Source organism: Lepeophtheirus salmonis, chromosome 3, assembly GCF_016086655.4.
Source record: "Lepeophtheirus salmonis chromosome 3, UVic_Lsal_1.4, whole genome shotgun sequence".
Classification (NCBI taxonomy): Eukaryota; Metazoa; Arthropoda; class Copepoda; order Siphonostomatoida; family Caligidae; genus Lepeophtheirus; species Lepeophtheirus salmonis.
This window is the reverse complement of record NC_052133.2, coordinates 38,134,865-38,146,793: the sequence shown is the minus strand read 5'-3', so window position 1 is coordinate 38,146,793 and position 11,929 is coordinate 38,134,865. Positions and strand designations below refer to the sequence as shown.

Below are 11,929 nucleotides of genomic sequence, written 5' to 3'. Positions count from 1 at the left end.
CACATTTACCATGGTCTTCCCTAAAATATAGTAGAATCTGTACATACAACTCTGATGAAAGCTCACTTTAAAAAATAGAAAAGAAAAGATATAAGCGCAAAGGGGAAAATTATACAACATACTACTCCGTTATTTTCTCCACCGTACGCTTCCCAAATAAAAAAAAATAGTAGAACATACACTTTGTGTAAAGAAAAGAAAAGTATAGAAGGACCAGTCTTTCCAAGGAACCTATAGAAGACACTCCCTTGGTTGTAACATTATAGAAATTTATGTTCATAAACATATGTAGTGAAGAGTTCATTTACTTGTTTGTGAATAAAAAAGTTATAGATATATTGTTTCTTTGTTAAGGAAGAAAATATGTTCTTGTATTAAGTTGATAAGTAAGATAATTTTTTTCTTATTAGGTAAAGGGTTATCCAATTGCTACTTTGTCAAATAGACGAGTTATAGACACATATATATTGCTCTCAACCAGAGTTCTGCAAGATATGATTTAGTCCCGAAAAACCCAAGATTATTTAATGACATTCGAAAAAATATTAATATGTTATTCTTCTTTTTTAAGTTATGTAAAAAGGTAAACAAAAAATATTGAAATAAAATGTACCGAATTTATTTTGCTTTAATTATTGCTGTGTCAATCAATAAATAGGACTGAAGACTACAGTCCCGTCATGTTCATTCACGGTCTGTTTCTGTTCAGATCTGCATATCAGTCCTAAAACGGATATACTTTGGTCTTTGATGACGTCACTCAATGTTATTGCTTCTCTTTTAATCAGTTCTATTACTGACGGTACGAAGGTGACGATGTAACAAATCCATACGCATTATGTTATATTCCTGACACAGTATACGCTCTGAGATAAATTAACACTAGTAAAAAATAGGCCTTGAATTTAGATGTTGTGATACTGATTGCTTTTACCTTCATTACATAAAAGTTATAATTATAACCTAAAATGTATGTTTCTGTGTCATTCAGAGAGTAACATTACTAACTAGTACGTACTAATAAGATTTGATAGCTAAATCAATAAAGTAACAAATCTTAAGTTACTAATTAAATATGTATTTTCTTAAGGTGTATTTTTTTATTATGAAGTAGTGTGTCCCAAATTTATAGCATACTATAGTTTTTATCATTGTGATCTAAATTGGCGAATTTATTTTATTTCGAAAGAAAAGCTCGATTTTTAGTCATTTCTTCGATCCAAAAAAAAAATACATTAATAACACGAGGGGTTGGGAAATTTTGTACAAATGAAAACAATAATCGAGTTTATCTACAAGCGTAGAGTCCAGAATTGATCCCCATTTTTATCTGAGTCATCTGAATTCTGAAATATCTGGGATATAGTAATTCGGAACCATTATCGTTCAGAGTCATTTTCCCCCTCTAAAACAATCTCCAAATTTAAAAAAAAGATTAATAAAACTTGTGTAAAAGTGTTATTGATTATTTTTATTTTATTTCTGCTTTAAACTCGATATATTTCCAATTTTAGGCTGAAAAATGATACAAGACAACACTTATCTTAAGACACTTGTAACTTATTCATAATAAATAATGAGAATTATCATAGCTTATATTTTAGAGAGAGTATAATTAAAAAAGATCAATTTAAAAAATTTGCATCTCCTTGGATTTTTGTTCCATTTTGGAGTGAGTGATCCTATTTCTTGTGGGGGTGTACTAGCAAATAGTCAACATTATCATCATAATTTTCCCAATTTTAAATCTAGTTTCATGACCTCATCCATCGTAAAATAAAGATCAAGACAATCGAAGCAAGATGCTTTCTAACTTGATCATCATCTCAAAAGATATTCGAATTTGGATTCCAAATTCCACGAGGAACAACAGGAGGATAATTGATCCGAGGAAAACTACCCGGTATCATAAGAGTGTGTAAAATGGACTCCCTCCTTATGAATAAGATACCAGGATCGTAAGAATAAAGTGATAAATCCACGATGAGTAGATAATTTTAATCATTCAAATTGGGATCACTTAAAAATTAAAAAATGCTACAAAATTCTTTGGAGATTTTTTTAAATTTTTTTTTTTAAAATCATACATTGAATATTTTTATAATATAACCTATGATATTTTTCATCACTATATATGATGAATAAGCTATTAGAGTATAAAAAATAGTTTCATTTTTCGGTCTAAAAATGGAAATATATCAAGTTTAATTCAAGATACAAAGTCAATAAAATGCCTTTTTAATCATAAAGAAAACTTAACATAAGTTTCAATAATTCTACTTTTAAATTGGAAATTATTTTCATTATTAAAAAATGACTCTGAACTCCAGATATCTCAGAATTCAGATGACTGAGATAAAAATTGAATCAATTTTGTATTCTGCGCTCAAAGATAAGTTTTTTTTTCTTGAATTCATTTGTACAAAATGAATGTTCCCTTGTGTAAGTAACTAAAATATTGTTTGAATAAAAAAACCTCTAATGGGGTTCCTTTAATTTATGTCTTGCAAAGCGAAAAATATCACTAAATATTCTAAATTTTGGTTAGAAAGATTACCTTTATGTTTCTTGAGGTAAAAGCAATAAGAGACACATAATCTTAATCTAATTGCAAAAAAGACACTAATTTTCAATCTACAAATATGTAAGAAATGTTTAAAAACCATTTATGGTAGCCAATTGCGCTAGCTTATTCGTATCAACTAATCAAAATCATGTTCTTATTTACGTTATAAGAAAATACTTTAAATTTAAGTTTTGATTAGTTATTATTCGTTAGATTCTGTATCTTAGTGCATAAATAAACAATTACTATATTAATGATTATTATTGTATCATTAGAGAGGTGTATACAAACCTGAAGTCCCAGATGACAGTGCTCAGAGTATTTATTAATTAGTGCTACCGATAGGTAAGCAATACAAACGCGAAACAAGGTCACAATATGTATTTATGACGTCATTTCGGTTCCTTTTTTCGTATTAGATACCAGGATTTTTACTACTCATAAAAATGGAGGGAGTATTTTGAAGTACTCCCTGCCTTAGTTTTGATATTGTATGTAAGTTGAACAATGAATATGACAAGAACAGGGAATGAGGAAAAATAAATGATTACATTTCTCTAGAACAGTAGACATATATCAGGGGTGTCCACAGAAATATTTATATATATATATATTTTTTAGAGGGGGGAGGGGGAAAATAGGGTGTTATTTTTTAAAAAAAATCTGAAAAATTAATATATTTCGTAGAATTTTTTTCAAAAATCCACAACTATTCATTAAAAATTATATTTTTTGGAAAAAAAATGCAAAAATCCACCATTGTTAACAAAAAATTAAATATTTTTGAAAAAAATTCAAAAATCCACCCCTGTTAACAAAAAAATTCAATTTTTTGTTAAAAATTTCAAATATATATAATTTTGGGGAAAAAAAATATTAATATAAAGTTTTTTCCTAAAAATTTGAAAAATTCAGAGTTATTCACCTAAAAATATTTTTAGAAAAAATTTGAAAAATTAAATTTTTTAAATATTGCATTTTCTAATAAAAAGAAAAACATCCTTAATTTGGGGGGGGGGGACTACAGCCCCTCCAGCCCACCCCTCCAAAAGCAAACGCCCCTGTATATATATAGTCATTTTTTATGTACAAGAAACTAGAATATATTGCGATATTAAATTATAAATATTTATTCCTAAAGTAATTCTACATAGCAAAAATTCTTAATCAGAGAAGAAAATCATTCGGTCACCATGATGTTTAAGGTAATCAAGAAGATTTCTACAGAGTTTTATACGGATTGGCGATAGTTTTGATCCAATAATTGCCTCTCCTCAAACATCTTTGAAATTCGCTCAGCAGCCTTGCCCACCATTGACACAGTATTCTTACAAAAATATAGCCACTCAGTGAAAAAAAAAGAGCCAAATTTGTCTAATGTAGTTCAAAATCAGATAATTTGGCAATAATAGATGGAGAAAGTACGGTAATTGTACGATGAAAACAACACAGAAACCAAACATGAACTGTCTAAATATGCTTTTCACCCTGTTATTTCAGTGTTGTGTCAGTACTAATTTAAGAAATGAAAATTGCAGACCTGCCCAGTTCAGCCTTGATCTGATCCATTTTAATCCTGCATACCAGTCTGAAAGCCTATACAGTTCGGTACTTGATGACATCACTCAATTTTATATCTTCTTTTTTTAATCAGTTCTAGTACTGACAATCCTAAGATTGGTCTGGACTGTACCAAACAAACAAGGATTGACACAACACTAGTTACATATAATATTCACTTTGTCTCAAAATAAATAAACGACACCATAGCATTGGGTCCTTGATCCCATTTGGAGTCGAGACCCACAGGTTCTAAACCACTACTCTGTAATAAGTTGTCTGCCTAATGATGTAAAGATTATACCCGCAATGTCTACCTAATGTTTTCATTTTTTTTAACTCACCAAATACTATTTTAGGGGGGATTTTTAAATTTTTTCTATCAAATATCTTCATATTTATTTTAAAAATTTAAGTCTTTCTTAAACTCCGCCTCCCCCTAATGTACATATGTTTAATCCTTGCATCTGTTTATTCTTTAGAAAGCCATTAATGTATTGCGAATAGATACCTTTTGTTTGATTATAATCAAAATAGATAGAGGGAGGTATTTAATCGACCTATCTTTGTAAGTACATGTTCGATATTACCTAATATCCTTTTGTCTTCCTAAAATTATTCTGATGATCAATGTGTTAACTCATGCGTTCATCAAATTATGGATTGTGGTTATTAGGCACGTAGGTAAATAGATAATTCTAAAAGATAGATACACTCAAGTACAAAGAATTGGTACACGTAATATAATATATAAATATAAAACTTGTACTCTAATCTTATTTTTCAAGTGTTAACCCTCTAGAAAAAGGCTGATATTACAAATTATATAAGATAATTAGGATATATAAGAATATTTTTATTGATTTTTCGTCACTCACAAAACGGGCAATAGGGAAATTTAATGGGCTATATAGCAGCTGAAAAAAAAACTAACTGCTTTTCTGTAGGATCTGTTTATTTTGATTAAATAAAAATCATTTTTGAAAAAATAACAGGGAACTTAAAGTGAAATCAAACTAAATAAAACATTGGAAAACTTTTTAGTAGAAATGTAGAAGAAAGATTATCTTTGACACTTTTCCTGAAGGCTCGTTTACATCAATTGCTTGAATGTATTTGTGAATATATTCAAATCATACATTTAATTTATACAAGTGTTGCTCTTCGATAGACCGGTACTGTTATGATATAAGGAAAGTGACCCCTTTAAAACGTTATTATATTTTGCAAATCCTAAGCATATTTTCGATATTTAAAAAAAAGACACCAAAATCAATATGGCAACCTTCTCCGAATGTTTAGGATAAGAATAGCTGAGCTGTCATAAAATTTCATTTGATCAGTAAGAAACAGATATGACGGATGGGGAAGAATGAAAATACCCAAGGGTATAGGCACTAACTACTCCGTTGCCGATTCTCAATTCTAGTTCAAGTCCAACAAGGACTTACACTTGTAGCTCCTCAACAAATCCTCAATGTTCTCTTCGTAATTTATGAGCACACTCACACTTATTTGCATTATACTTAAATTTTCTCTACTCAAAATTTGATAACTATAATAATAGCTCTGGAAATTAAAAGAAATATACTGTTGCCAACTAGAAAACACTTGCTTTCTAAAATGTATTTAGAATTTACAAATCTAGTTATATTGATACATTGACATTGGAACTGTCACACGTTATTTTTTTAAAACTTTTAACTCAAGTGGCGAATGTTTTACCAAAGTAATAATGAACACAATATCTTTTTTTGGCTAGGGGAATTGAGTATAATTGAATACCTATAAATATAAAAGAGAGATTGTGTGTGTGCAGATATCCTTTATACGTTCCCAGACCGTTAAACTTAAGGGGATGAAGTTACGCATAGGTCCCTCTTTTGAGCTCGGACGTGCTAAGACGGGTATGTAATTTTTTTTTTTTTTTTTTTTTTTTTTTTTTGGGGGGCTAATTTAAGGGGGACTTATGCTATGCCCAAAACATAAAAACTATTTTTTGCAGCTTATGGATTTGAGTTACTTATTAAAAAGAAATTGGTGTTTCAAACAACAAATATACGAATAACTACGTTTTCTAAATTTATTCAAAATCAAAAACGTTAGGGGAAAAAAAAAAAAAGAAAGCGGTGAAAATTGAAAATTCGTTTATTTCAGGTTAAAAAAAATGAACTTTCAATGAAATATGGAATTAGTAAATAGTATAAAGTTTTTAGAAATTTGTCTGGAGGTTGGTTTGCATATAAATTTGCTAAATAAAAATTGATGTTTAACTGAAATATCTGTCATTCTCCAAATAATTTTTCAATTTTTTTCATTTTTTCCTCAAACGTCAATTTTCAATATTTTTAAACGAGATGCCATAAAACGATACATTTCGGACATAAAATTCAATACTCAAATTGTAGAGTGGAAATATTTTCAATTTCCGGAACATTTTGTTAAATAATTTTTGCAATATTTGCAAAAATGAACCAGTTATTGAGGGTCATTTTTTCAACAACAGTATACTTCATAACTTTTTTTTTTGCAAGTACGAAAAAAATATTGGTAGGCTTGTGTTTCATTTACAATTCCAATAAATGCTATTATCTATTCTTTTTTGCAAAGTTAGTGCAAAAAAAGTTTTTTTGCAATTTAATTCGAGATTTACTATTAGCGGATTTTTAAGCAAATAGAAAATGGACATCTCATCTAGACAATTTTTAGATGCATATATGTTGGTATGTTATTTGAAGTTTATAACACTCGGGGGGGAAGTTACTATGATAATACATTTTAGAAAACCTTACTTAACCGGATTGATATAGTCTGAAAAACCCAAGAGAAATAGAATTAGAGTTACCAGAATCTTTTTCGACAACAACGAAACATTCATATTATAATTATTAGTATATAGAAGTATTTTCTGCATATTTTTTTATTTTCTTAATTAATTAATTAAAGAGACGGCATGGATATAATTATGCCCCCGTATTTGTTAAGGGAAATAACGTCTGAACCTACAATATTTTTTAATATCTTTTAAATTGATTAATGAAATGAAAAGTTAATGAGGAAAAAACATACATATATTATAAAATATTCGAGGTAAATTAAGACAGTTTTAGAATTCAAACACATTGCTTTTTGTTTCTGAATGTTCATCCCAAATAGTCTAAGTACAAGTAACATAGTTTTTCCTGGTCTTATGGCGAATTTGTTTCTGATCTCGGGAAATATAACAGTTGCCTAGAAAGTGTTAGCTCCACGAGTTCCATGAAGTACTCTTCGCTAAGATACACCCCCTTCTAGATCATATGGTATGATAGTGTGCTCCCCTAAGATCATTTCCACTGCAGCTTGAAGATAACGGTTCTTCATAACCCTCCGGGTCCTAAAACCAAATGCCTTTTTTACATTTACTAATTGATTGAATAGCACCCTTCAAAAGGCTATTTTGTCTTTCCACTCACATAAAAAAAAGACATGTAAAGAAAATATAAGTGTTAATTAATATAAGGAATAAAGAACAGCTGCTGAGTCAATAGTATTTTTCTTTTGTAATATATTATGTAGGGAGAATCAAATAAATATTACTTCCATTATTTGGATATATTCTGTTCAATTATTAGTATTATTCTTTATCTTTATGATTTATTATGAAATAGATGATAGAGTCGGGGAAAAGTTCCTATCTAACCATTTATACACAAGTCCCAAGAAAATTGTCAAGTATTTACTCACACACTCATGTAAAATTAAGTATTAGTCGTTTTATTTGAGTTTAGTTCGAGTATAAGGTCCTTTTTATCAGATAGAGTTGTACCGATTAGTAATAGTTGGACTTTTAATTGGTACAATTAATACATCTGACATTGGAAATTGAAGGCAATATATATATTAAAGTTATATGCCCTTCTCTAGGAGCAACCGAGTATCAAAATCACCCTCATTGAGGTTAGGCGAATAAGTTCTTCCTAGAGCCTTGTCCTTCTGAACTACTACGCTCTATGTATATCTTTTTAGAGACTAATACTTTAAACTAGTGATGAGACGATTAATCGGAATCGTAGAATCGAGTATTTTTTCTGGAACGGAATCGATAAAATAATGTTTACTTTCCAGTTCCAATTCTTATTTATTGCTGGTATTAAACTATTTATTTTTTTGTTGGTTATATAAAAAAAAAAAAAAAAATAGACCTCATCCCAATTATGGAGATTTTATTTTTTAATAGAAAATTTAATATTTATAATTTTTTTTTCAAAAAACAACAAATATTCGATTTTTAATTTCCTTTTTCAATTTTTTTTCAAAAAATTTAATTTTCTGTGAATAACTATGTATTATTGAATTTTTTTTTTCAAAGAAATTGCAGATTTGAATTTTTTTTTCGAAAATTTTTATTTTTTGTTTATGAAATTTTTCTCTAAAAATTTAATTTTTAAAAATAGCTGTGGATCTTTGTATTTTTTTTTGGGGAATACCCATAGGTTTTTGAGGTTTTCCGGGAATTATAGTTAATTTTGAAAAAAAATTAAATAACAAATTGTTTATTTGAATTTTTGTTTAAAAAAAACTGAATTCTTCAATTTTTTTTTTAAACCAAGCACCCCTCCCCAAAAATAAATAAATATATATATATATAATCCTGGTGACGCCCCTGATAGTAAAATTGTATTTGTAACTATTATTTAAAATATTTATGAATCAGAATCGGATTCTTCAAGGGAATTTTTATTAGAATCGTATAGTAATCGGAATCGTATTCTTCATGGGGAATTTTTATTAGAATCGCATAGTAATCGGCATCAGGCTTTTTTTTTTGTTTGTCCTATAATTACTTTAAACCCTTCACTTTATTGTACATTTTTTAGATGTATAATCTCAACACTGAAACCCAAGCTATGTCGAATGTTATTAATGTGTGCTTTCTTTCAGCACACATTCAACTAGTGATGTGACAGAAGAGCAATTCTGGGTGAGGTCAAAAAACCTCATATTATACATGTCAGATGATTTGGTCCCGGGTCTGTAATATGAGACGGACTGAAGAAGCTGTTCTTATTTTATGGTTTCATCCTAAAGCAGCTTTTATTTAACCTCCTTGAAAATATATCTATGAGAACGAAATAAGAATTCCTTCCATATGAAATGTGTATTTTAAAGTAGTTTAATGCGTTAAAGTATAACTCTCCGTTTCCACCCTGTGGGTGTTTATCCACCCAAAAGACTAAAATATCCTTTAATATATTGTGTGTATCCTATTTTTGCTCAATCTTCTCAGTAAATTATTATTATGTCATCGTTATATCATCACTGGGTTTCTAATTATTATCAAATTCTGAAGTTAATTATCAAGGTTTCGAAGAATGTTGTTATGGGATCTTATTATTTGTGTTTACACCAAATATGAGTATCACAAAGGAGATGTAAAGAAGAATGACGTTTTATTCTATATAAAACCAGTCTTTATTTATAGAAATTATTCTATTTTGTTTACCAAAAGAAAATTTTATTTTTTCAAAACTACTATTTTAGATTATGTATTTAACGTTATTAAATATGATGGTTCAAAAGTATTCAATTTATTGGCAGATTATTATAATATCTAGTAATAATAATTACAAGGTGAAAAAAACTATTCTATTTTAAATATATCCATTTTAATTTTGGGATGGCTCGACATCACAGGACAGTATTCTCATTAGGATTTGAAGGGAAATAACGGAGGTCTTATGAAATATAAGAATAATATTTTAAGAAATGGTGTCAAGTTAAAATCAAATTTGAAATCTATGACTGAGGATCAAGTCAAGCATCAAATATTTAGAACCAAGTGTCAAGCGATTTTTAAGGACAATAATAAGGGATGGAGCAACCGAGCTCAGTGGACAAAGCGATTGGGAGAAGTTATTCTCTTGAACTCAATATGTGTAAGTTTGATACTCCAAGGCTCTTAGAGAAAGAAATATATATTACAAGTGGTCCCAGAGTTATTATGGGTCAATGAATAGACAAATTTTGCTTTAATAATTTTGAAGATATTGAAGAACTCCCCTAATTAGTCTTAAGTTGAGCACACTCACACTTAAATACTTAACGCTTATATCAATTCATATGACGAGTTCTCTCCTCGAGAATAAGAAGGATGAAGAACTGATGAGCTACAAAATACCTTTGATTCTTGAGTGCTCATTAACAAAAACAGTGTCCATGTATATACTCTCATCGCTACATGCAAAAGCCTATTAGATTTAATTAATAAGTGTATTATATTATTTTTTAAATCATAAATATAAATAATATATACATCAGGGATCACTACATACAGTGCATCCTCTATATACGATCGATGCTACATGCTAAACCCCTCCAAGATCTACATTGACTACATTATTATGTCTTAGATCTAAAATGCCTTTATTCTGTTCGAAAATTCATACATACATTTTGTTATTAATATACATAGATGTATATGGACATCAAAGACGTCCTGGGTGAGATGGTGTAATTGTAGTACTATAATGTTTAATTTTACTTAATCAATGCATTTCTATCTGACCAAATAAAGGAATATTAAGGAAATAAAATAAGGAGCTTTTTTCATTTCTACACATAGACACTTTTTGCTGTTTTTATATGAATAACTTATGGCTTGTCGTTGAAATTTTAAGTCATATTCGATTTCAAAATGTGGGTTATCACACCTTTCATGTGTGTACACTGCAAACTTATACATCTGTATAATTATGTAATGGTCTAATGGTCAATTAGACTATTTGCATATAACTTTGCATATTATAATCTATGGTACAAACCTCAACAGTTCTTCCTTTCAAAATAACAAGTTCTGTGATTTAAAATGTGCCTTGTTCAATTTTAAGATTGCAAATGATACAATGCATGTCCTTTAGGAAGCACAAAAAATTTTCGTGGTTTTCCCCCTCCCCCAAACAAGAAACATTTCAAATCGCATAAAATCTCCATTTTTAAAAGGAGAACTTTGAAGTTTGAAGATTATAATATGCAGAGGTCCTTAAAATAAATTGCATGTATGGTGAACACACACGATACATTATATGGTAACTCACTGTAAGTCATTAGGGGTCATACTTATTTAGGACAGCTAAAAAAATCGTGGATACACCTTGCCTATTTATGACTCAAATAAGAAAATTAAATTTAAAACTAGATTGGACTCTCGTTAGAGCACAAAGGCCTCCGCCTAAAATTAAATATAGTTATGTATCTCAATTTGTTACAAAATTATGGTTAATTATGTATTTTTTACGTTTTTTGTTACCTTGACCAGTCAAAATTTGATAGTACCTTACTTTGACCTGTATAATTTTTGTACCAAATTTGATCAAATTTAATTTGTAACTTTGTTGTAAAAGTAAACATTTTTATAGGAATAGAATCAGATAATATTTTTTTTTAGATATGAGCCAGTCAGTTAATTAACCTATCGCTAGAATTAGTAGCGTTTAGATATAATAATATTTGCTAGAATTAGGAAAAAATGTTTCTTATTAAATTATATGATTCAAACTTGAAAAATTATACAAAGATATTCAAATAGATTCGTAAGTGTTTAAATGAACAAAACGTCAAGAAAAAATATAATAATTACAAAAATGTATAATTATTATTATTTGAAATATTAATAGAAGCAATGAGGATGTACCCCCATTATAGCATTTGGAACACACAAACTTCGCATTCCTCTTACACAATGCACATTAGAATCGTCTTAACTAAGAGATAGACCTAATTAGATTAATGTAATTGACATTTCACAACCTTTCACAGATGTTC

The 11,929-nt window shown here is 28.8% G+C and overlaps 1 protein-coding gene across 8 annotated transcripts in view; it reads left to right on the top strand.

The window, feature by feature from the left end:
- The first annotated feature begins 210 nt into the window (after positions 1-210).
- The window catches only part of LOC121115038 (Shaker cognate w), a 146,942-nt gene continuing 135,223 nt past the window's right edge, over positions 211-11,929 (top strand). For 4 of the 8 annotated variants that reach the window (XR_011779415.1, XR_011779413.1, XM_071887381.1 and 1 more), the window contains exon 1: positions 215-386. The gene's annotated coding sequence lies outside the window, so the exon portion shown is untranslated. Of the gene's footprint in view, positions 387-11,929 lie in introns of all 8 variants that reach the window. The other 4 variants (XR_011779417.1, XR_011779416.1, XR_011779414.1 and 1 more) reach the window with 2 other exon arrangements.